The sequence below is a fragment of the Nipponia nippon genome, unplaced genomic scaffold (assembly GCF_047370975.1).
Source record: "Nipponia nippon isolate SJK-2023a ecotype South Korea unplaced genomic scaffold, ASM4737097v1 scaffold_26, whole genome shotgun sequence".
Lineage (NCBI taxonomy): Eukaryota > Metazoa > Chordata > Aves > Pelecaniformes > Threskiornithidae > Nipponia > Nipponia nippon.
In genome coordinates, this window is record NW_028262343.1 from 3,323,357 (window position 1) to 3,349,953 (window position 26,597).

The 26,597-nt window shown below is 41.5% G+C and overlaps 1 pseudogene; it reads right to left on the reverse strand.

Annotated features, from left to right (window-relative positions):
• Positions 1-380: 380 nt before the first annotated feature.
• Positions 381-23,214, reverse strand: LOC104012521 (proton-coupled zinc antiporter SLC30A5-like; annotated as a pseudogene).
• Positions 23,215-26,597: the final 3,383 nt, after the last annotated feature.

Here is a 26,597-nt window from a genome sequence, read left to right on the forward strand (position 1 = left end):
GCCACATGATACCTAGAAGCATGGTAATATCTTTATAGACAGAGACCTTGTACTTTCATTTTCAGATGGAACTTAGAAACAAGGACTTTAAGCTCTTTCAATAAGGTTTATGATGACTGTTTATTAATGTTAATGAAGACTGTAGATTAATGCTTTTTACTGGTCCTTGGGTATTACCCACATCTGAGAAAGCTATGCAAAGAAATGTTTCAAGTTATGCTTCTTGAAGTTAAACTCATTAATGAAGAAACAGTTTGATAAATTCACATATACTGCATTAAATGGTTGTCAGATCACTTCTGGAGAGAGATTTGAAGAATGATGCATAGTACTGGGTCTGATTTTGAAAAGTCTTCAAATTCTGCTGAAGATCAGATACATCACTTATGATTCAACAATCTGTACTTGCCTCTCATGTTGGTATTTATGCCTCTTCAAGAAGACCTGTAGGAATATCCATGGCTGTGTCCATGGTCACTGTGGGAATGGCCATGCCCATGGCTGTGATCATATGAGTGACAACCTCCATGAGAAACCCCATAGGAGTGTGCATGGCTAAAGACACAGATACCAACAAGGCTTATGATCAGCCCTCCAACAAAGACTGGCTGTGAGTGGGAGGGGGAACCCTTTAACATCACAACACTACAGGTGTTCAAGTTTATTCTCTAGAACATGGTAATTGGAAACACTGTATACCTAATGAAGGAAAACTGCGGAAGCATTAGCATCAACAAAAGGATTATTCTAATGTGTATTCCTCATCAGCAGACTCTCAGTATACAAGCTGGTTTCAAAGGAATTTTCTTCCAAAACAAATCCGATTTTCCCCAACCTTCCCAAAAAACCCACCCAATAACCACAACCAAAATGCAAAATCTAGTATCCACTGTATTGGGTTTGCATGGCAAGGTTTTGGTAGTGGGGGGGGGGGCTACAGGCGTGGCTTCTGTGAGAAGATGCTAGAAGCCTCCCTTATGTCTGATAGAACCAATGCCAGCTGGCTCCAAGACGGACCTGCTGCTGGCCAAGGCTGAGCTAATCAGTGATAGCAGTAGTGCCTCTGTGATAACATATTTAAGGGGGTGTGTGTGGGGGAGGAACTGCTGTGCAACAGCAGCCAGAAGAGAGGAGTGAGAATGGGAGAGAAACAACTCTGCAGACATCAAGGTCAGTGAAGGAGGAGGTGCTTCAGGCCCTGGAGAAGACCATGGTGAGGCAGGTTGTCCCCCTGCATCCCATGAAGGTTAATGATGGAGCAGATATCCACCTGCAGCCTGTGGAGGACCCCACACCAGAGCAGGTGCATGAGCCTTGAAGGAGGCTGTGACCCCATGGGAAGCCTGTGCTGGAGCAGGCTCCTGGCAGGACCTGTGACCCTGTGGAGAGAGGACCCCACGCTGGAGCAGGTCTTCTGGCAGGACTTGTGACCCTGTAGGGGACCCACGCTGGAGCAGTCTGTTCCTGAAGGACTGCACCCTGTAGAAAGGACCCATGTTGGAGAAGTTTGTGGAGGACTGTCTCCCATAGGAGGGACCCCATGCTGGAGCAGGGGAAGAGTGTGAGGAGAAAGGAGCAACAGAGACAATGTGTGATGAACTGACTGCAACCCCCATTCCCTGTCCCCCTGTGTCACTCGGTGGGGGGGAGGAGGTAGAGAAATTGGGAGTGAAGTTGAGCCTGGGAAGAAGGGAGGGATGGGGGGAAGGTGTGTTAAGATTTGGTTTTATTTCTCATTATCCTACTCTAATTTGATTGGTAATAAATTAAACTAATTTCCCCCAAGTTGAGTCTGTTTTGTCCATGATGGTAATTGGTGAATGAGCTTTCCCTGTCCTTATCTTGACCCACAAGTCTTTTTGTCATATTTTTTTCCTCCCCCTGTCCAGCTGAGAAGGGGGAGTGATAGAGCAGCTTGGTGTGTACCTGGTGTCCAGCCAAGGTCAGCCCACCACATCCACAAATTGGGGCAAGGTAGCAACTTTAGTTTTAAGAAGGGGAGATTGATTTTATTTAGTTTCAAAAAGAGACAAAGTGGTTTGAATACAAGATTTGCTTTGCCTATCCTTCATTAGCAAAAAAAAAAAAACCAAAAACAAAACCCAAAACCATAGGAATATTTAGGACATGTACTCATCTAAAATTGTAGTTAACTGAAGGCAGCAACTACTGCTTTATTGGTTGTGCTTTTTATCTGTCTGCATATTTTTCTGTTCTTCTCTTGAACTAGCAAAGTGCAAGAGAGTAATTCCAGTTAATAAAGGAGTTAAGCAAGTCCTACTTGGGGGCTATTAGATCTTTCCTTGGCTATGCAGACTGTACTCATGTAGAGGGGGTGACCCCTTCACCCCCCCAAAAAACAAAATTGGTAGTGAAAACAGGAAATACTGAAGATCAGAAAGGGGGGGGGGGAAATCAGGTCTTGACTCCAGTAATGCACATCTCTAATTTTACCAACATTAAAATCTCTTTGTTACTGAAGAGCAGGAGAGCACAAATTCATGTGTGTTGGGAAGAGTGAAGCCAGAAACGTGATAAATGAAGGCTTGAACTTTCAGAATTTCATAACTGAAAAAAATGTAGTTTGAAGAAAACAAACTATTGCATTTTGGAAGAAAGGGATGGAAGCCTGAAAATTTAAGTGGGGAGCCTCTGAAGAGGCTGTGAAAGGTAATGTGACACAGGTGCAGTTAGAGTAGCTACTCACAGCTTCATGATGGTTAATGCCATAGTAACACACTCAGCATAATGTTATGAATTCTGGCTGATTTTTGAGGTTTCTCAGACTAGTACAAAAGCTTTTCTGTAATAATTGACACTGGTATATATAACAGCAGAACCAATTTTAGTCTTGTACAGATTACTTCCTTAGTATCTTTTATTGTAGAAAGACCACTATCTAAAAAGAGTAGAGCTGCAACATCTTTGAAAAACAATTTAACTTTTATAATGAAATTATATTCACCCTTATATATTTTCATATTTTAAAACTAGATGTGGTTTGGATTTTAAAACTAGAATTATATGTTAAAAGTCAAGGCACAGTTTAGATCTCTTGAGCATGCAACTTCAGTCTCCTTAACTTTTTTAATTAAGATGAACATAAATGAACCGTTAACTGCAAAACAACATTCAAACAGTATGACAAAACTTACAGTTAGCATATTTGTATCTGTCTAGAGGATCTACTAATCTGGCTACTGATTCTGTGAAGACAAAGCAAGCAATTACCATCAGGAAGAGGCCATTAATAAATCCAGAGAGAGTTTCTACATGTCCATACCTGAAAGCAAGTATATGTGCTTTTGAGAGTGAAGAACAGGTACTCTGAACAAATTTCAAAGTTATAATACATTTAATATAGCATTAAGATTGCTTTGATTTTTTTCTTCAATGCCACAAAAATTATGCCTTAATTTCTGGATTATTTATTTCTGACCAACAGGTAGCTAGTTTGCAATTGTCCATACACCAATAGTAAACAGCTATAATAATGTAAGTATTTTTTTTATATATACTGCACATTTAGGGCTTCAAACTGCTAAACTGCTATGCAGTTTAACCATACAATTTTTTATTATGTCAGCAGAAGTGAAATCCTCATATAAACACTGACTTTCAACATATATTTTTTTGTTTGATATACATATATAGAGTGAGGCAATTTCTAAATAATATTCACAGTGATAAAGTTTTATTTGTAGAGATAAATGAAAATTACATTTCAGACACTTTTTGGCTGGGGTAAGAGGGGAATAGCATGAACACAAATGGACAAATGGACAAAAAGAGACATAGCAAAAAACTCACAAAAGCATCCACCATTAAAACATCCTGAATGTATCTTTACAGCAGAACATTTTGAAAATAAGTAGAATCATTTTCAGATAGTCCTTAAACAACCTAATATATGTACCCATAGGAAAATACGCAAGTTGCTTTCTATCTTGTCATCAGAGCTGCAAAAAGCAACATTGTTAATGCAGAACAATCAAAAAGCATGTGAAATCCATCATAAATAAGACCAAGGCTATTGGTCCATACTCTATAAAAAAGCTCCACAAAAGTGAAAGCCTAAAATAAGAGTTTCAATTTTTCCTCGAAGATTAAATTGTAATTTAATGTCTTGGTAGCTAGCGGGAAACTTTTCATAGGGCACTTGCTAGTTTTTAAAGGTATTGGTCAAAGTATTTCTAGACCAATTGCTCTCTCCTCCAACAAAACAGTGATACATTCCAAGTCTATGAAGAGACATTTTTGAACTGACCTTCCCAAGGCCTTAGACCTAAGAAGAAAACCCTCTACATGAGTAAACTTGTTTTCATTTAGAATTTTAAACTAATGTTGTACAGACAAAATTTTAAGCATTTTGTCATTAAACAATAGAACAACTCTGATCTGATGTATTATTAGTGTAAAAGCAATGCTGTCTATACATCTGTTCTGTAAAAATTTTCTTCACAGATTAGTTCATAGATTATCTCAAGGTGGAAGGGACACATAAGGATCACTGAGTCCAACTCCCTGCTCCTTGCAGAACTACCTAACACTAAACCATATGACTTAAGTGTTGTCCAGACGCTCCTTGAACTCTGACAGGCTTGGTGCTGTGACCTTTTCCCTGGGGAGCCTGTTCCAGTGACTGACCACCATCTCAGTGAAAAACCTTTTCCTAATGTCCAATCTGAACTTCCCCTGATGCAGCTTCATTCCATTTCCATGTGTCCTTTCGCTGTTCACCAGAGAGATCAGCACCTTCTCCTCTGCTGCCCCTCTTGAGGAAGTTGTAGACTGCGACGAGGTCACCCCTCAGCCTTCTCTTCTCCAAGCTGAACAAACCAAGTGACCTCAGCTGCTCCTCATAAGTCTTGCCCTTGAGACCTTTCACCATCTTGGTCGCCCTCCTCTGGACACACTCTAATAGACTGATGTCCTTCTTATACTGAGGCACCCAAAACTGCACACAGTACTTGAGGTGGGGCTGCATCAGTGCAGTGTAGAGGGGGACAATCGCCTCCCTTGACTGGCTAGCTATGCTGTGCTTGATGCACCCCAGGACATGGTTGGCCCTTCTGGCTGCCAGGGCACACTGTTGACTCATATTTAACTTGCCATCAACCCAAACTCCCAGCTCTGGAGTCCTCAGTACAAGAAAGACAGGGACCTGTTGGAGCGGGTCCAGAGGAGGGCCACAAAAATGATCAGAGGGATGGAACACCTCTGCTATGAGGAAAGGCTGAAAGAGCTGGGGTTGTTCAGCTTGAAGAAGAGAAGGCTGCGGGCAGACCTTATTGCGGCCTTTCAATACTTAAAGGGGGCCTACAAGAAAGATGGGGACAGACTTTTTAGCAGGGCCTGTTGTGATAGGACAAGGGGTAATGGTTTTAAACTAAAGGAGGGTAGATTTAGACTGAGCACAAGGAAAACATTTTTCGCAATGAGGGTGGTGAAACACTGGAACAGGTTGCCCAGAGAGGTGGTAGATGCCCCATCCTTGGAAACATTCAAGGACAGGCTAGATGGGGCTCTGAGCAACCTTATCTAGTTGTAGATGTCCCTGCCCATTGCAGGGGGGGGTTGGACTAGATGATCTTAAAGGTCCCTTCCATCCCAAAGCATTCTATGATCTCTTTCCGTGGGGCTGCTCTCCAGCCTCTCGTCCTCCAATTTGTATGTATAACCAGGATTGCCCCATCCCAGGTGCAAAATCTGGCACTTGGTCTTATTAAATTTCATATAGTTGGTGATTGCCCAGCTCTCTAGTCTATCCAGATCTCTCTGTAAGGCGCCTCTACCCTCAAGGGAGTCCACAGCTCCTCCTAGTTTAGTATCACCGGCAAACTTACTTAATGTACGCTCGATTCCTGCGTCCGGATCACTTATAAAAACATTAAAGAGCACTGGTCCTAAAATTGAGCCCTGGGGAACCCCACTGGTGACTAGCCACCAGCCTGATGTAACCCCATTTCCTATAACCCTTTGAGCCTGACCTGTCAGCCAAGTGTTCACCCATTGTATTATGGACTTGTCTAGCTGTATGCTGGACATTTTGTCCAGAAGGATACTGTGAGAGACAGCATCAAAAGCTTTGCTAAAATCCAAAAAAACCCACGCCTACTGACTTCCCTTGGTCAACTAGATGGGTGACCTTGTCATAAAAGGAAATTAAGTTAGTTAAACAGGACTTTCCCCTCATGAACCCATGCTGGCTGTGACCAATGGCTGCGTTGTCTCTCAAGTGTTTTTCAATAACTCCCAGAATAACCTTCTCCATAATTTTACCAGGCACTGAAGTGAGACTGACAGGCCTGTAATTACCAGGGGCTTCCTTCTTACCCTTCTTGGAACCTGAGACAACATTTACCAGCTTCCAGTTGACTGGGACCTCTCCAGATTCCCAAGACTGTTGAAAAATAACGGAGAGAGGTCCTGCACTGACATCAGCCAGCTCTTTCAGTACCGTGGAATGAATCCCATTGGGCCTCATAGACTTATGTGCATCCAGCTGGAGCAGCAAGTCTCTAACAAGTTCGGGTCAGCTGGGAGTTTATAATCCCCCCAGTCACAGTCTTCCAACACAGGGCTCTGGGGGTCCTAGGGCCTGTAATTGGTGTTAAAGACAGAGGTGAAGAAGGCATTAAACGTCTCCATTTTGTCTGTGTCTCTATTTATGAGATAACCAACCTCATCAAGTAACAGACCAATGTTATCTCTGATCCTCCTTTTGCTGTTAACATATTTAAAAAAGCCCTTTTTGTTGTCCTTCACAGTGCTGGCCAGCTTGAACTCTGCCCCCCTTGCTTGACTTCTGACACTTTGGAATTGCCTGCTCCCACACTCTTAAGAGATGGCTCTTAAAAAGTGACTAGCGTTCCTGGACCCCAATACCTTCAAAAGCAGATTCCCAGGGGACCTTACTAACTAGCTCCTTCAGCAGCCTGAAGTCTGCTCTCCCCATATCCAGAGTCGAAGTTTTGCTGGCAGTTTTTCTCCTGTCGCCAACAATTTGAAACTCAACTGCTTCGTGGTCACTGTGACCAAGACAGCCACCAATCACCACTTTGCCCATGAGTCCCTCTCTGTTTACAAACAACAAACCTAGGAGAGCACCTTTCCTAGTCGGCTCCCTTAGTACCTGCACCAAGAAGTTATTTTCAACGTGCTTGATGATGTCATAGCTCTGGGACTGGGCCAAAGCTTCTAGCTCCTCTTGTTTATTCCTCATGCTGCACGCGTTAGTATAAAGACATTTCAAATGTGCTCCAGTGCACTCAGTACATCGTGGAGCAGACTGAAGGACCTTGGTAGCACACCGCCCCTCAAACATTGGCGTGCCATCCCATGGCTTATCACTAGTGAGCCTGGTTTTATCCCTTTCCCCCTTCAAATCTAGTTTAAAGCTCTTTCAATGATGAGCCCTGGTAACTCTTCTGCAAAGATCCTTTCCCCACTTCGAGAAAGGTGTATCCCATCTGTTGCCAGCAGGCCTGGTGTCATGTAGACTGACCCATGATCAAGAAACCCAAAATTCTGCCAGTGACACCAGTCTCAGAGCCAGGTATTGATCAGCTGGGCCTTCCTGTTTCTTCCAACATCATTCCCTGCAACTGGAAGGACAGAGGAAAACACTACTTGTGCTCCTGAACCCTTAACCAGTTGTCCCAAGGCCCTGAAGTGTCTCTTGATTGCCTTTGGACTTCTTATTACAACTTCATTGCTGCCTACCTGAAAAATCAATAATGGATAATAATCCGAGGGCCGTACCAGGGTAGGAAGTTTTCTCTTCACATCTTTAACCCAGGCCCCAGGGAGGCAGCAAACTTCCCTAAGAAGTGGGTCCAGTTGGCATATTGGGCCTTCTGTTCCCCTCAGAAGAGAGTCTCCTGTGACAATAACCCATCTTTTTTTCTTAGTGGAAGTGGTTTTGACACAAGGCATGGGCTGACCTAACCTAGTTGACTGTTTAAATCCTAGGAATTAGTTTTGAGAAGGGTACACAAGGAAACATTTTTAATACATACATTTTCCCTGTATGATTTACTGTTCTTTATTAATTGGTCTGCCTATAAACTTTCTTTCCCATCTTTCAGATTCCATAATGGAATTCCTTAAAGTTATCATGGATACTTCAAGTTTCTCCCCCTATTTTCTTGGATAATTGCCAAAGAACGAAGAGAGATCTTCACAAATGATGTTCTATCAATCTTGCTTACTGCATGATCTTTTCCTATTTGAGACAGAGAGAAGCTAGAAATAAAACCAGCCTACTCCAAAATGACATTACGCAATCCCACTCTTAACTATTTTGTTGTCCCCATCATTGAAGGCCTTATTAGGCTTATCTGCTGGTAACGTTAAGATACCTCAATCTTGAATGGGACCCTACTGTTCCAGTCATTATACAAGTATTTACTTACTGGTATAATAGTTATACATAGAACCAGTGCTGCACTGTGACAACAAATCAAACTGACCTGCCACTTACTGTAAGATTAGCATAAGAATCTTCTATTTTAACATTCCATTTAATGAAACTACTGTATCAAGGGTCACTTTAGAAACAATCAATCATGGGAACTTTTAAAGAATAACTCTTTTTACTGTACTATGTATGTACTACTGTGATTGGGTTTGAAAAAAACTCATGCACTTATCAGATTTAGGCACAAGAAATAGAAGATCTGCCTAGAATCGTACTCCTCAGAGATTTGTTTCAGTGATTCCTTAATAAACCGGGGTAATGACAGAGATATGCTGTAATGCATCACCCATGAAGTTACAGAGAGGAGTGCCTTCAGGGGAATAGCCAATAAGGGTGCCTTTCTGCCCTTTCCTGGAGGTGGAGGACAGAATATTGGCAGCTACAAGGAAAGTATTGAAGTTTTTGTTGCTGTTTCTAAGCTTCACAGCTATTTTATAATGTGTTTTATCAGTAATCAAAGCTTACATGAAATTTGCAGGAAGCAAAGCGATTATAAATTTCATCTTGAGGTTTATCATTAGATTTCATTGCTATGTAAGATTAGATCATCACTTCCACAACAGAACAGATCTATTACATTCTTTTTTTGTAGACAGTAAAGGAGCACAAAGTTACAGGCCCTTTTTATTCAAATGAATACATAAAAGCTCATCCAAAAGAATTTTGCACACATCCATTTTCTGATTGGCTTCCCAGTCACATGGACAATGGATTTATTGAAAGATAAATAAGACAACGTACATAAAATGAAGAAGACAGCACTCACTACCACTCCTCCAGAAAGAATGTGCTCTGTGCTTTCATGGTGTGGTGGCTTGTTAATAGCTCGAAGTTGGTCTGTTATTGGATGTGTCCAAAAGTTGCTAAAAAGCAGTGCACTAATGAAAATAAGAAAGGATCCATATCGAGCACGCTTGGAAGCTTCCATCTTGACAGAGCATATGAACTCCACATAGAAATCCAGGATCACAAGAACAAAGATGACTGTTATGAAAGGCATGATGAAAGAAGACCAAGACTCTACTCTGCAACAAAAAATACATTTTAAACAGGATTGTTCATCATTAGATGCTTGTATATACAGCATTAAATCTAGTTCGCTTTCATTACAAGTGTTTTCATCAATCCATAAAAACATAAATACTTTTATACTTTCAATTTATCATATAAAACCAACATTCCAGCTATAGAAAGACACATACAGCTAATATGCATTACTGTAGCTTATTTTAAATACTTTCATGTACTTAAAAGCAATGCTATGTGCAATGCCACATTTGTGGCAGTGGTCTACTCTCCCTAAGCAGGAAGGCATAATGAACACATCTTTAAATTACAATAATCTACTCCTCAGGAAAAAAAAGATCCCTGTATTTATACAGTCATTAATACTTGTGCAACATTAGTATATGAATCCAGGATATAATATCTGAAGCTAGAAAGATGAAATAAAGTTATCGCATAAAAGAGGAAATTAAGGTATCACACAGATATACATCAAAATATAGAGGAAAAATTTCAAACAGAGCTTACTAGAAAAATAAAGATGACAACTTTGGTAGTTTTAAAGATATTTTAAAGAAAAGACTTAAGTTGCACTTCACAAGCAGAAGCATTACAAAAAACGATTTATTTTTGTTAATGTGTACTTGCTATCTTACCTCTGTTGTCAGAGAGGACAATGATCCATGAGCACAACAGAAGGACGGAAACAAAATGAGACAAAGCTTGAAGATGCTTGGCTCCACCTACATCCACGGATAGTTTTCAGGAAACCATGTGAAAAACAACCTTACGGCACAATGCCAGTACTAGAAGCAGTACTCCTCCCTGGAAACAGGGATCTCGTTAGCATTTCTTAAGAGCTAAATACCTCACTCCAAACAAAGTAACACTTATATGAAAAAAAATGAATGTGCTTTCCTTAACTTATCAACAAAAAGCAAAGACAGGATACTTCCTCTAATTATTACTCTAGTTCAAAACAGTAATACAGCATACATGGTTATACCTCAGCACTATCCACAATAGCCTAATATGACTTGAAATTTAAAACTCAGTAATGTTAATTGGTATACAACAGCAGCAAATTGGTAGTGAACAGCATATGGAGAAAAATAAAAATCACACAAAACTCGGTTTCCCATCTCCCATTATAAAAAAAAAGCATTGAAAACATACGTAAACCCCAAAATTGTCATGTCACCTTGGCCTCTAATACTTTCACAACCTTTTCATTCACTTACCTTTAATTGCACCATACCATATTTCTTCACAATATTTTCTTTTCAAAATTGTTCTATAAATGAATCACAAGATAATCCACACACAGCATCCCATCCCCTGAAGGGAATGAGACACGGACTCCGCATATGAGTTCAGGTGAAGACAAGCTAAGACCCTTTATTTTTACAATCTATCCCTTTTATAATATGATCTAGTGTTCACGAGCAAGCAAAACCCATTTCATTGGCTACTGTCTTGCGTCCATGCGTCTCTTCAGCGTTACTTATTGGTTCTTCAAGCTGGTGCACGCGAATTCCTCTTTCAGGGATGTATCCAATCTCATCCTTATTTTTCTGCCTCTAAGTTTCACAAACTTGTTTGTAACAAGCCTCAAGGCCACAGCTGCATTCCTGTGAACCTGTAACAAGCCTCAAGGGCACAGCTGCATCTCGTCAAAGTAAAACACAATCTCACTTATTCCTACAAATCCCCCTTTTTGTTTTTTTATCACAAAAGCTTGTTTAATCATATTCTATAGCATTTTCTATACCCAAGACACTAGACAAGAAACTATCATTATTATAGCGCAAAATATTAGTAACAAGAAAAAACCCATTTTGATTAGAGACATTATCCACCCGCCAATTCCACAACTTGTTAGTAAGTGATTCAGCCAATCAAATCCATCACTGACTTTTAATTTGCTAACTTCAAATCTTTGATTGCTTTATGGATTAATTCGGAGTTATCTGATAAGTCATTCCCCATCAGTCTTCTCAGAGTTCAGTGTCTTCTGCTGCTCATTCTTGTTATCCGATGTAAGAGCCGGTCTTACGCACCTTGCAGGTACCCACTCAGGTCCTACATCTGTTGAGACATAAGCATACCCTCTGCCCCAAGTTAGTAGCCGATATGGCCCTTCCCAACACCCAGTATTTAAATTTTTCATCGTTACCATCGCCTTCTCCTGTGATATATGTGCCATTCCCAACTCCATAGCTTTAAAATGTTTGACTATGGGTGTGACATCTTCATGTTGAAAAGGCAGCAATAAATGGTTTAGTACATATATAGCTTTTCCTAATCTGTTTTGGGGAGATTCCTGAGCTTCCCCCTCTTTTTGTTTTTGCAATAGAGTTTTTAAGGTTCTGTGTGCACGTTCTATAATAGCTTGTCCTGTGGGGGAATGGGGTATCCCTGTCTTATGAGTGATACCCCATGTATGGAAAAATTTTTGTGTCGCATGGCTGACATATGCAGGGCCATTATCTGTTTTTATTTCTTTTGGAATACCAAGCGCTGCAAAGGCAGCTCGGAAATGGCTTTGTACGTGCCGGCTAGTTTCACCTGTCATTGCAGTGGCCCAGATTGCATGGGAGTAGGTATCTATGGAAACGTGAACATATCTCTGCTGACCAAAGTCGGGTACATGAGTCACATCAGTTTGCCAGAGCTGAAGGGAGGAGAGTCCCCTAGGGTTTGTCGCAAACAATGGGCGGGATGGTTGTTGTTGACAGTCTGGACATGTTTGCACAACAAGTTTTGCATCCCCCATAGAGATTTCAAATTGTTTCACAAGAGCTTTGGCAGATTGGTGGAAAAATTGATGCGATAATTGAGCTTGAGAAAGTGTGTTTGGTACTGGGGTATGTAATGCAATGTTCGTTAGGTAATCGGCTCGTGCATTTCCTTCTGTAATGAACCCGGGTAAGTTTGTATGGCTTCTAATGTGGATTACACAATAGGGATGTTTTCGTTGTTCTATTAAGAATAATAGCTCCTTAAACTTCAAAAACAAGGCTTCTTTCAGTATATGTTTTAGTTGTGCCCTTTCAATGCGTTGCACAATTCCTACAGCATATAGTGAGTCTGATACAATATTTAGTGGAGTTAGAGGCCATTCTCTAAAAGCCATGGTAATGGCGTGCAACTCGACTAATTGAGGTGAACCCTCAATTTGTTCTATTTTGTGTTGCCATTGACCTTCTTTTTGCCATGTGATGACTGCTTTTCCTGTTTTCCCTGAGCCATCGGTGAACACCGTTTGACCCTTAACCCGTTGCCACTGGTATAGTGGCGCCTCTTCAATTTTCACATTATTGTAAAAGGTGAACATTTTAGGGGGGGGTGATAAGTACCAATTTTTCCACTAAACCCTGCTAAGGCCATTTGAAGTTCTAGACTATTTTGTAAGCACCAGTCTAAGTAGTCCTTTACGACAGGAAGGACAATGAGATGAGGCTCTTCTCCAGCCATTTCTACAATTCGTTCTCTGCCCTTTTTTATCAAGGCGGCGAACATTTCGATACGAGTAGCCAGGGTTTTCGCAGGTTGATGTGGCAAAAACACCCATTCCAACATTATGAGAGGGTCTATTCCTTTGTTCTCCCATTGTCCGATGATTGCTAGAGGCTGTTGTTTTTGGTTGCAGATATATAATTGTATGGGTAAATTTTCAAGTCGTCGGTGACATTGTTGCAGTGAGAGTTTTTCATTTATGATTCTCAGTGCGTTTTTTGCTTTGGTCGTCCATTGGCATGGTGCGTTAATATCGGTATCTCCTTTAAGTAGCTCAAATAAGGGTGTTAATGTGTAGTTATCAATACCACACTGCGCTCTAATCCAATTTATGTTTCCCAATAGGTTTTGTACATCATTCAAGGTTTTTATGTCTGCTGAAATGATCACATTTTGAGGTTGGATACTTTGTTATAAGATTTTCCACCCAAGATATTTCCATGGTGCTTCCATTTGAATTTTTTCTGGTGCAATTTGCAGTCCTTTGCTTTGCAATGCATATTTTAAAACAGGTAGTGCTTCACGCACCATGGTGTTCGTGGGGCCTGCTAGTAAAATGTCGTCCATATAGTGATAGATATACATTTCCGGGAATTTTAGTCGTACAGGACGTATGGCTTTAGCCACATATGTTTGACAGATCGTTGGAGAATTCTTCATTCCTTGAGGCAGGACAGTCCAGTGGTATCTATCCATTGGCTCGCCTCGGTTAATTTTTGGTACCGAAAACGCAAAACGCGGTGCATCCGTAGGATGTAGTGGGATAGTAAAGAAGCAGTCTTTTAAGTCTACTATGATTATGTCCCAATTTCGGGGTATCATTGTTGGCGAGGGCAAGCTGGGTTGGAGCACTCCCATTTCTTCCATAGCTTCGTTTATTTGTCTCAAGTCATGTAGCAGTCGCCATTTTCCACTCTTCTTTTTTATAACAAATACAGGAGAACTCCAGGGGCTGGTTGTAGGAGTGATATGTCCTTGTTGAAGTTGTTCTTTGACCAGTTCTTGAAGGGCAGCGACCTTTTCTTTGGGGAGCGGTCATTGATCTATCCAAATGGGTGTTTCTTTTTTCCAAATAAGTTTCATTGTCGGTCGCTCATCAACGGCCGCTACTGAAAATTTTCAGGGCAATTTAAGGTGAATCCGCATTGGGACATTACGTCTCGCCCCAACAGGCTCATGGGCAAATTTGTCACATATGGCCGTACAGTAAATGTAGACCTTTCTTGGGTATTGATATTGAGCAGGTGGGTGCTTTGAAAGGTTTGAGAAAGGCCGCCGACTCCAATCAAGCCCTCTGTGGGGGTGGCTATTAAATCTTTTGATTGAAGAGACAGAAAATGAGAGATAATAACTGGAATATTATTTTCAGACATATTCAGGTAGTTTAACACATACACGGCTTTACTTAGTCTGTCTGCTGGAGTGGCTCCTGGCGTTCCCCCTTTTTGTTTTTGCAGGTTCAATTGTTCGTTGCAAGATTTTCCAGCCCAGATATTTCCAAGGCTCAGTTTTTTGCACTTTTTCAGGGGCTATTTCAAGTCCATATCTGTTTAGAGCTCGTCGTATCTTTTTCTTAGGTGTGGGCAATCTCTTTTAAGATGTCCAGTTTTTCCACAGAAGAAACATGATTTCTGTACTTTCATTGCGGCGGCAAAAGCTGTAGCTAATGTTTCCATATTATGGGACATTGACCCCACCTTTTGGGTAGCTTCTATCATGTCCATTAAGGAGGGATTTTTTAGATGCAAAAGCACTTTTTTACAGTCCGTATTCGCATTTTCAAAGGCTAATTTTAAGAGTAGGACCCCTCTTGCTTCTGCGTTTTCGATTTGTTTTTCCAAAGCCTCTTTAAGACGATCTAAGAATGAGATATATCCCTCTCCTCTCCCTTGCTTTATTAATGTAAATGATTTTGTCGCTCTTCCGGCATCTGGCACTTTTAGTAATGCCTGTAAAGCAAGGTCTCTGCCTTGTGCTAATATCTCTGGTCATAATCGTGCCTGTAACGTTGGGTGATTTAGCGGTGGATCCCCCATAAGCTGTGGGAGTCCTGCCCCTTGTAAAGGGTCGCCTTGTTGTCGCTGCATATTGATAATTGTAGTGTTTTGACAGGCGGTACGCCAGGTGCTTTCAAAGATCACCTTTTGCGTTGGGGTCAATATAAGATTAGTAAGCGTGCATATATCAAATGGTACTATTTCATTTGTAAATATTCCCTGTAGCAGGGATTGTGTAAAAGGAGAACCCAGTCCATGCGCGGCAACTGTTTGTCGTAGATCTTTTAAAAGATTATAGCCAAAAGGTTCATGCTCATCGGGGACATTTGCATTGCTGCGTATGATGGGACACGCTATCGCTGAACAAAAAGCTGTATCCTCCGCTTGCAATGCTTGGTGTCTAATCTTTTGCCACCTTGTAGCAGCGGCTGATGCCCCCCATTCCTCGGGTGGCAATTGATTATGGGTTTGTGGAGTATCAGCATCAGGAGCAGTAGAGAAAGGCGGTACGAGTTCCGACACAGCAGGGGCCGGGGCGGGCGGGCGGGGAAGTGGAGGGGTACTGATTGCAGGGATCGGAAGGTCTAGCAGAGGCGTTGAAGGCATAGGAGCAGGTGAAGGAGAAAACGGCGCGGAGGGTAGCGGCGGCGCGGGGGGGGATGGCTGCTATTATCTTGTACCCGCACTGGAAACGTGAACCCCGCGGTTTCTCCATCTTTCAACGCTTCCCTACGGAGCTGCTCCCTCCGATCCCGGGGGTCGAAGGCTCGCTCAGGCTGTGGTACAGCCTGCGGCACGGGCAGCTGCATCGGACACGGGGGACAGGACGGAGTGGACTTCATTGGAATGGAACTTGGGGGAGGCGGTCTGAGTCCTGTTCCCTTGTTTGTTTCACCCAAGTTCTCATTCTTTTAATTTTCCCCAAGTCTATAAGAGCTTCCTTGTCTTGGGGCTTGCTTTCACTCAGTTCATCATTCCTTATCTGCGCCGCTTGAGCGACTGCGTTTTGTACCTTTTTTTTTTTCTTTTGCCTTTTTTTTTTTTTTCAGCTTGCCATTAGCGCAAGGTCTCAGTCACTAATCGCCAAGTGGTCATGACTTCAGTGGCAGTGGTGTCCCCTCTGGACGCCGCCTCCCAAATTGTCTCCCCTGCCTGTTCCCAAGTTTTCACATGAAATACTGCAGAGACTGTAGAGGGAGCCCCTTGCGTTTGTAAGAACTTCAGTAATAATTTTATTTTATATGCGTCATACTTCACTCCTCTTTTCACTAATAGCTGCATTAAAAGTTTAACTATAGCTTCTTCTTCAGCTGATATGTTAGCTCCCATGATTACTGCCCAGCTGCTCACCTGTTTCTTAAGGTGAGGTCCCAGGATTAAAGCCGCGGTCCTGCCGTCAGCTTGAGTCATTCAGCTGGGGTTCCCTCCGGACACTACTTGCAGCGCTGCCTCCTCCGGATCACATCGGGGTCACCATTTGAAGGGAATGAGACACGGACTCCGCATATGAGTTCAGGCGAAGACAAGCTAAGACCCTTTATTTTTACAATCTATCCCTTTTATAATATGATCTAGTGTTCACGAGCAAGCAAAACCCATTTCATTGGCTACTGTCTTGCGTCCACGCGTCTCTTCAGCGTTAGTTATTGGTTCTTCAAGCTGGTGCACGTGAATTCCTCTTTCAGGGATGTATCCAATCTCATCCTTATTTTTCTGCCTCCAAGTTTCACAAACTTGTTTGTAACAAGCCTCAAGGCCACAGCTGCATTCCTGCGAACCTGTAACAAGCCTCAAGGGCACAGCTGCATCTCGTCAAAGTAAAACACAATCTCACTTATTCCTACAATCCCCCTTAGATCACACTTTGTGCACAGTTAACCAGTCTCTCAAACATTTGATTTATTTTGATATTAATACTTTCTCAGCTGCTCCAGATATCTCCCCCCCTCCAGTGCAGCCACTTTAGCAACAAGACTAAGCTAACAGAACAACTCCATCAGCCAGGTCAATCCCATACAGTAAGATTTTGATACTCGGTTATTCATCCCACCAATGATAATGGGACTATACTACTGAAAGTATCAGACGTATCAGAATCTGTGTCTTCAAATACAAGTGTCTAATGTAAAGGAAAGACTGGGGAAAGATAAAGCAGCAGCAACAAAACATAGACCCTAAAAGTGATCAAGAAATGGCTTGTATGCAATGCATTATGAACATCCAGAACACTGATAAAATGGAGTACTTTATGATAATTTTAATGAGACTTTTTAGGTTACACATTACAGCAAAGTCCTTATCAGCTATATAAGTTGAATATTGTATTGTTTGGCTTGCTGTGTGGTTTGGTTCAGTCCCAGTTTGGGTTCAACTGAAATTGAAGCTGCTCTTAATCAAGATGTAAAAATTACAGTGCTAGTTCAGTTCCAATTTGGGGTGGGGGTATTGAACTTTTTTGGTTTTTATTTAGTCTTAGATTAACTCTGAACTGGTGAAATTCTTACCTGCAAAACTTAGATAAATATTAACCTATTAAAATACAAATTATTTACCTTGTGATCTGCAACACCCAGGAAAGCAATGATTGTATAGAGAACATGGGTAAGAGCACTGTTATGATGCCCCTCAGCTAAATAAAAAAATTAAGGAAGATTTTAATTTGATGATATTTATTTATTTATTTATTTATTTATTTATTAAAACCAAAGAACAGGTAGAGGTAGCAAAGAACAGGTAGAGGTAGCAGAAGATCATGGAAAGCAGAAGTAAGCAAACTGAGCTTTAAGGTTCGTCAGATCCTTAAAATTTAGGAAAGAGGAAAATATTTCCATAGAAAATAAATTGCTAAAATTTCACCTACAAACAGAAAAACTTCTCAAATGTCTGTCATGGATCTCAAACACCTTCACCTACTGTTTCTCTCTTCATGTCATATTTCTTATTTCAAGTAGTACATCTTATAATTTCGCCACTAATTAAAAAAAAAAAACCCCACACAGTTTCTATGAACATAGTTCCGAAAAACTGTTTATTCTGGGTAGAGATACTTGTATTTATAGCATTCAGTATTTTTTACATTTGGTAAAATACATTTTAAAATATCTTTGTTGGTCCTCCACCTAAGCTTGTGAACAAGACACTAAGGAATGATAGTACAACCACATCACTGTGCTCAAACAGCAACAGTGTCCTATAAAAAAAAGTGAAATAAACACTTATGGCTGTTTACAAGGAGTTTTCCTTGCAAGCTTGATTATTTCAGCTAAAATTCAATGAAGCAGCAGTTAAAGATTTATCCTGTGATTTCAACAGCAAGTTTAAACAATTCAAAGGATAATTGCAAATCTATTTGCCTTCACCAGCAATAAATCTAGCTGGTGACAGTTAGACATATCACAAAACTAAGACCTTCTTAACTCAAGGAACAGATTAAAATTATTCATTTATAGATTACCTTAAATTGTAATTTCTTCCAGTAACACAACAAGATACTAATTTGCTCAAGATGGAATTATTATTCCCATTACAATACCTCCTCTAAACCAAAGTTTCTGGCTCCCAGAAGTTTCTGGCTCTGTTCTGCTGTATTACGTCCTGTTTATTGAGGTGTTGATGGTCTAGTAGTTTATGCAACCTCAGAACCTCTTAATTGCTGAAAATAAGAAATTCTGACTTGCACACTATCTATCTCCTTCAGATAGCAAAGGCTGACTAACAAGCTATATCGACAGCTTTCCAGAGCAGAACACAAAAGTAATAATTACTGTCAAGTTTACCAAATGCTTTTGCCATTCTCCGCATAGAAATACAACCTACTAGGGCCCATGTTACTGGTTCTGTTTGGGAAGACTGCCAGCATCCAGAAAGATACTACAATATTTCTTAAAGAAATCCTATTATTCTTAGGTATGCCTTTTCTCCTGTGTAGAGGATAAAGCTTCAGTTTCATAAAAATATATAATTTAAGGCTTTACCTTCCTCTCTCTAATGAGAGATGCTTTTCTAATACGTTAACCTTCATTTTTGGAAGTCTAATGTTATTCTTTTATAGTTATTCAGTCAGTACAGCTAACAAACAGCACAAGTGATTTTACTCTGAGTATATGCACTAACGCTACCCAATTCCAACACAGCACAGGCAAACAACCAGATAAAGCAGTGCCCTGCAACAAATGCAGAAATGAATTCTAGTCACCTGGCACAGGAATACAAGCTGCTATCACTAGCTGTCAAGCCATGGATTTCAAACAGTTAACTAAACAATTAGGGTTACATAAACGAGACTAGGGAAACTATGAAAACCACAGTCAGTACAATAGTCAGTGATCTTGTTGTATCACTCACATCAATAGTTTAAGCACTATCAAGAATTTCACTGGTGTCTTGTCAAAGAATGAATGAGGAAAATTACAAGTTCTACAGAAAATTATGTGTAGCTTTTCCCAAGCACAACAGAGTTCACAGGAAAAAGCATAAAGGTTCATTTAAAATTTCAAAAAATAAAGCAAGAGGCTGGCATCATGGGCTGACGGACACAAAACAAAAAAAGGGGCATGACAGGGAAAGATCACAAAAAATATTAGCTTAAAAAGATAAAACATTCTTTACAGTAAATATATATTTACCTCAGGGGTCCACAAAGAGTAAGGCCAAAAAAACCACAAGAGTGCAATGATACATCCCATAACAGCATGCTTAAAAATGTTGATCCACTACAAAAGAAAGGTATTTCATTATCATTTTCTCCAGAGTTTCAAAATAAACACCCCATTATTAGCATTATTTTAGCACAGTAGCTGTAGAAATAGAGGGGAAAACATATGCTCTGCAAGTTCTGCAAAATTTAGAGTATGATTATCTTCTTCTTACCTACTTTGCCAGGCAGCTTAGGTTTGTTTGGACATATTATTAACCAGAATTTTTTATTTCTCTTCTACCACAGTACTTCTGTGGTACAATCTGAGACCTCTTGAAAGAAAAGCCTGAAAAAATATGCTGAAAAAAATTCAAGTCCGTTTAACTGTCAAAAATGCTGTTTATTTTATAATCTATTGTATGTATCTGATGAACACATATAGAACTAGATAAAACATCCAAGACAAAGAGACTAAGACCTTAAGTCTACAAATATTTATGCATGTGTTAAATTCTTTCTTCAGGAAGCAGGTTCTAATTCAGCTATTCAATAAATTATTAACTTTAAATGCAAGTTTTTGAAGAAAAGTAATTAATTTTGGAAATACATTAAACAAGACAAAGTGCCTATGACAAACATCACATATTCAAAATCCAGAATTTTAAATTTTTTAGCAAAAGTGAAACCATAAATGGACAGATTTTTCCAAACACAAATCATAGATGCTATTTATTCCATACATGTCTAATCATGAAAGCAGTTAACATTTGGAATATTTCTGAGGCTATCCTTCAGATTCTCTCTACTTAACACATACACTGATAACATTGTGCATGTATCAAGTTTTTGCACACACAATTACATAAAAACAAAATGAATATGGAACAGGTGAAGAAAATGTATTTCTTACAAAGCAGCAGGTTTCAGCCTGAGCCCTTGTTAAAGAAGCTACTGCCCAAGCATTCACACACCATCCAGGGAGTTGCACACACACCACCTGAGACTTTAACTGCTAGGACCGGAGTCCCTTCACAGCGGACAGCTCCACTGAGCTGACGGGTGCCCCTTTTCAACTCCTTGCTCACACACACACACTCACCCTCAGGTGCTTTCTCTCCCCTCAGGCTCGACCCTAGGTTTCCCCGAAGCAGAGTCTCCGACATGACGTACGCCAGGCGAATTTATTCAGTGGTACAGCGGTGAAAAACAGCTTGAGCTGGGTGCCTCCGGAGAGGGACCCCGAACAAAGAAATCCCTGGGCAATTATACCCTTACAATTTAAGTTCCCCTCCCCTCATGTGACAGTTCAGTCCAATAGCAATATTTGGGTCTGGGGTCTTCTTGTTCCTTATTGGATCCTTTCCCTGTCTCCAGGCAGGACATTCCTTTTCTTATTTTAATGGATGCAGCTTCTGCTGACAGTTGTGGCTACCTTATCTTTCTGGTTTGCACAGGTTTCAGGGCCTTCCTTCATGTAGCTAAGTAAAAATTCAGTTTACAGTCAGCATATCTAGGTGAAAGTTCACAGCTTGCGGCCTAAGGCTTTAGCAAGCCTTGCTACTAATGCTATGTATTGGATTCCATTTGAGCTAGAAAGTGACTTCTACAACACCCTACTCGGACTTCTCGGGAGACTGGGAACTCAACACAGGTCTGAAGAGCAGTTAGACTAGCCCCTCATCACAACGCACCAGTCGTGGGGGGCATGACTGGAGCACTTTGACATTCTGGCAGTCCAGAAATTGCCCTTTGAAAATGACAAAGTCAGCTAAGTAGACTAAGCTCTTTTTGAAAATCCAGTCCTCAAAACAGATGCTTGCATGGAGCCAAAGACCAATATTTTCATGATATTCTCAAAAGAAGTTGACAAAAGCTAAAAATGCTGATCATTTTTTACAGTGCACTAGATCAAAGTTAGTTACACACTTCTGGAAGTTGCAACCACATCTTCCAAATGGAGTAACCTTTGTTCCGCTTTCATTTTTCTTCAAGAGCCATGTTGTCAAGAATATCTACAAAGATGTGAATCACTATTACATATGTCAACTCACCTGATGCTTGGTTATCACTTTTCCAGAATAAAATGGTTTTTGAAACAAAACCATAAAAAATGCAGACCTGTTAAAAGTAGAAAGTTTTCTCTATTAGTGTATTAGCAGTCAGCTTTTTATTCAAACCAGCTCTAAATAACTAGGTCTCTCCTCATATCAGGCTCAGATAACAAAACTGCTTCCTCTACATTTTTTCACTAAAAGGCCACATTGATCACACTCACTGTTTGTATTTTCCCTGCTGCATTATGTATGTTGATGACAAGTGAACTTCAGTTCTGCTCAATTTTACATACAAGGTTTTCAAGAATAGCTAATGAGAAGTCTATCTGTGATTTACAAAAATCAAAATAACTGATCTTAGAAGTTTTGAGGAGAAATAATACTATGTTTTTTATTAGCGAGATACATACACCCAAAGGCTTCTTCACATATGGAATGCTGAATACACAGTCTTGTTAGAAATGGTAAGAAGCAGCATGCATCTTTCTAAACTGTGATCAAGAATAAGTGATGGGGAAAAAGAGTATGGTGCTCGCTATCAGTTTCTACTCTTTAGTTCTCAATCAGGGAAAAATAGTAGTTGAAGCTCACAAGAACTACAGGAATACAAATTATAAGGAAGAAAGCTTGTCTTCTATACGTTTCTTAAGAAAATTTGGACACTCCTGAGTGTCAGTATGATCAGTACCGTTGTAATATTTTAAAGTAGCAAATTCATTGAAGTTTCTGAAATTATAGTGAGTATAGATATGAAAGAAAAACACTGCTATGATCAGAATATTTCCTGGATTCACCGCTACGCCGCCTTCTCCTCTTCGATTAATCTATAATAACACAATGCAATGTATAAGCTTGATGCTGACAAAGAACACTGTAGACAAAGCGTGCCGTTACGGCGGCGGACAAGGCGTCACCCTCAGCGCACTCACCCCAGCTGTACTATAAAGAAAAACTGCACAAGGTGTACCGCTTTCAGAAGATCGTAGGATTCAAGCAGCCCCACAGCTTTCAAAAACTTGGTGAAGCACAGCAGGACGATATACCGAGTCAGCCTGCAAAAGGGGAGAGGGCAGTTTGCATCTGCGACCACGCACATGCCATCGCTCTCCGGGCCCAGGACCCGCTGCGGGGAAGTGGCCCCTCTCCCCCTCCCCGGCGACCCTGCGCCTCACGCGGAGGAGGCCGCCGGCTCCTACACCCCCCCCCCCCCCCCCCGGAAGGCTCAAGGGCGATGCTCGCTGCTCCCCAGCGGGAGGGACGGCGACGGGCAGTTCCCCGAGGCCGGGGCTCGCCCGAGGCACCCCTCATCCAGCGGAGCGGCCGCCCCCCCGCGGCCGTTACCGGGCGCTGGGCACATCCACGGGCCCCAGGTACTCCGCCGCCAGCCAAGGCCTTCCCGCTGTACTTCTCCCCTGTGCCGGAGCGGGGGAACGGGCACGGCCCCGCACCCGTGCGAGGGAAGGGGTGCAAGCGCGGGCACTCAGACGCGGCGCGGCCCGCCTCCCCCGCCGCGGGGATGCCTCATCCTCCGCGGCCGGCCGGCCGGCCGCCGCTGCAGGAGGGGGATGGGAAGCCGACGGGAGGCGGGGCTGGCAACATCCGCGGGCGTCGGAACCGCTGCTGGGGCGCGGGGGCAGGAAGCGGCGGGGGGTGTTCTCTACCGATGGAAGAGCCCTGAGGGATTAGGCTTTGGCCATGGTCTTTCAGGGTGGGATTCAGCTGCCCTCACTGAGGCATCTGCCACTTGCAGTCTGCTGTCCCCAAAACATCGTGGTTAGTCTTCAACTGCGGGTGCAGGAAGGCGCGTGTCCCCTGTGGGTCCTCCCTTGTGTCTGTCTTGGGTGTCTGATGTGAAAAGAAGCTTTGTGTTTTTGCATCGTATTGTTTTATAGAAACCTTTTTTCCCCATTTAGTGAACTGCAGTTTTTTTGTATGTGACACTTTATACCTGACAATATTACACTGAAGAGGGAAGTCATGGATTCCTTGTGCACAGGCATATAGACCATGAGTAAAACTGAGATTTAAAAATGATATGCATGTATGCTATAGAGGGATTTGCCAGAGATTTTTTGTGACTTGCTTTCACAACCCATACTCAGGTTTTCTCTTTTACTTTTACTGTCGTTTAAAGGAAGTGTTTTTTGTCCTTAAATTTGTATAAGATATATGCAGCCTGCCTTATGGTAGTTTCATATGCTGTATGATGCAGTAAAGTAAGGCTTTGCTGAATTCACTGAGCTGGCCCCCACCAAGCACCTCCTCAACATGTGTCTCAAGCACCTGTACCTGGTGGCATCCTCTTGGCTGCTGGTGGTGCCAGGTGTCCTGGGCACCCCTGCCCAGGCTGGGCACCCTGGCAGGACCCCTGGCTCAAAGGAGCCCTCCGAAAGGACAAGTATCCTGCTACATCGGCGGCTCCTGCCTCACCTATACATGCAGAAGCATATCTAGGACATGACCTTACATGCATGTGGATCTGCCTGTGGTCTTGACATACTGGAAATTAATCCCTGGCTTGTCAGTCTTGTGCAGTGGTATTTGGTTTGGCCAAGAGGTGTCTTGATGTCAGCATTTGAACTCTATTATGTGTGAAAATGTATCGTGTCTCCATTAGTTGTGAAAATACACATTACTATATCCCATCAGGGTCAGCATGAGGGCTGTTAAACTTGGATGTTCATGTATTCAAGTGGAGCACCACCGCACAAAGAGATGGCTACTACCCTGCTGTAAAGACAGGACATGGTTAACTAAAAAACAAAATTGGAGAAGAAAAAACACCTGGTGAAACTGGTTAGGATTGTTCAAGGGAATGGTGAAAATAAATGACTGTTAACCAGAGCAGAGTTGGAGTCTGGCTTGTCTGCAGGGGCAGCTGAAGGAGAGAGAAACTAAAGTCTCAGAAAGGATAGACCCAAACCCAGAGACTCTGACTGAAAAGAGAAGCCATACGGAGGAGGATATGGGGTTCTTGGATAGGGCTTGAAAGGGCTCTTATTTAAACCCTCCAAAACATGCAGAAATGGTGAGAAAATCAAGACATAAAAACATATATAAACATTTATTGTTTCTTTTAGTTCTAAATGTGTATTAAGCTAGTTAATTTTTTTTTGAGGAGTCTTGCAAAGCCTGTATTTCTGTTTGCTTAAATATTGCATGCTCTTGAAGACCTGAATTGTAAAATCAGAGTATCTAAAAGGGTAGAGCTCTGGGGAAAAAAATGTAATTGGAGTGTTAGCAGTAGTATCAATGAAAATGTGATGTGGTAAGAAGAACACATGCCTAAGAAATGTCCTGTGAAACAATAAACCTGATTGTTGCTGCAACCTAGTGAGACCAAGGGAAACTTAGAAGAGAAAGGCCAAGAGAAATTTGGGAAGATAATTTATTTTTTCCATTTTTTTCCACTAAATGAGATCTTGGGGCAATTGAAGAAAAAAGGGACCTGTGCCAGTTTCTAAAAGTGACATACTTCTTTTTGCTATTTCAAGATTACACTTAACTATGGTCGCTTAAAAAAAATAATCCCCTCCCCCCAAAAGCAAAAGTACTTAATTTTGTGCTCAATGAAGAACTGAGTCATTTCAAGTTTGGGCTTTTGGTCTGTCAAGAAAGATCAAGCTTTTTCCTTCTGGGTGGAATGAAATGATGTGTGTGGGTGCCACTGAACACAGAAGTGATTATTTGGAGCCAGCTCTGGACTCGGGTCTGCAGGGAAGCACACTCGGGACTGTGGCGAATGTCCTGGTGGGGGAGCTCTGGCAGAGCTGTGCTGCAGATGGGCATTTATTCCAAGTTGTGCTTTCATTAAGAGTTTTGTTTAGAAAATATTTTAATAGCTTTGTATTTATTGAGTAATAGCGACACAGATATCTGTTCCAGGAAAAGCTAACCGGGATTAACTAAATAATTGGAATGGCAGAAAATGTCTTTTCTTTCTCATTCAGCATGAGAGAACAGTGACTTTGGTAAGACTTGGCTTCTGCATTTCTTCCTTCTGATTCTAATGCAAGCCACGCTCTTTCATTTTTCAGATAGCAAAGAACAACTGAGCAGAGAGCGGCATTTCTGGGAAGTATGCAGACGTCAGTGGTCCATGGATTTTGGTTCAATCATGATAGTAAACTGACCCATAGCAATTTGCAGAAAATTTCAGGATTGGTGTCTGAGGAAGTGAGAAAAGAAGGGGAGCTGTCTCTAAAATAACATTGTGACTTGGATTGCTGTGAATCTCCTTCTCTTCTTGCGCTGCTGTTGTATATCAGTGTATATCACTATGTAAACTAGTGAAATTACAATGATAGAAGAGAAAGCAAAAAAAAAAAGGCCTCTATATTGTAATAATTCAGATAAAATAAATGACTTAGCGAGAAAGCCTTATTGTGACTTAAAAATGACATTTTCCTGTTATAAAGCTCCAATATTAACTACACAGCAGGCATGAGAAGGGAAAAAGGGTTGACAGAAAATTAGAAAAGTGTCTGAAAATCAGGGTCACTTTAGAGGCTTTTGTGATTTCCTGTAATGTGACATAAACCATCTATTGTGTTTTTGCTGGGAAATTTGTAGTTGAGGTCAATGTAGCAGAAAATAAAAGTAGAGGAAACATATACAAGGTTGCTGCGCTGGAATGAGAGCTGTGTTCCTTATTGAACTGGTCACAGAGGATGGTGCCTGTTCAAATTTACATAAAACAAATGCTAAAGCATCTGTCAGACTGTATTCTAACATCTGTGTTGCTTCCTGTCAGTTTAATTTTGCATTATCAGAAAGCTTTTGTTTAGATATAAGCAGCTTTTGTTACTCGGACTTGTTAACATGGGTCTCTGGCAATGGTTTTCCCTCCACTCCCCACTGCTGTGCTCGGAGCAGACGGGGCTGGTGGTAAGAAGCTGGCCAGC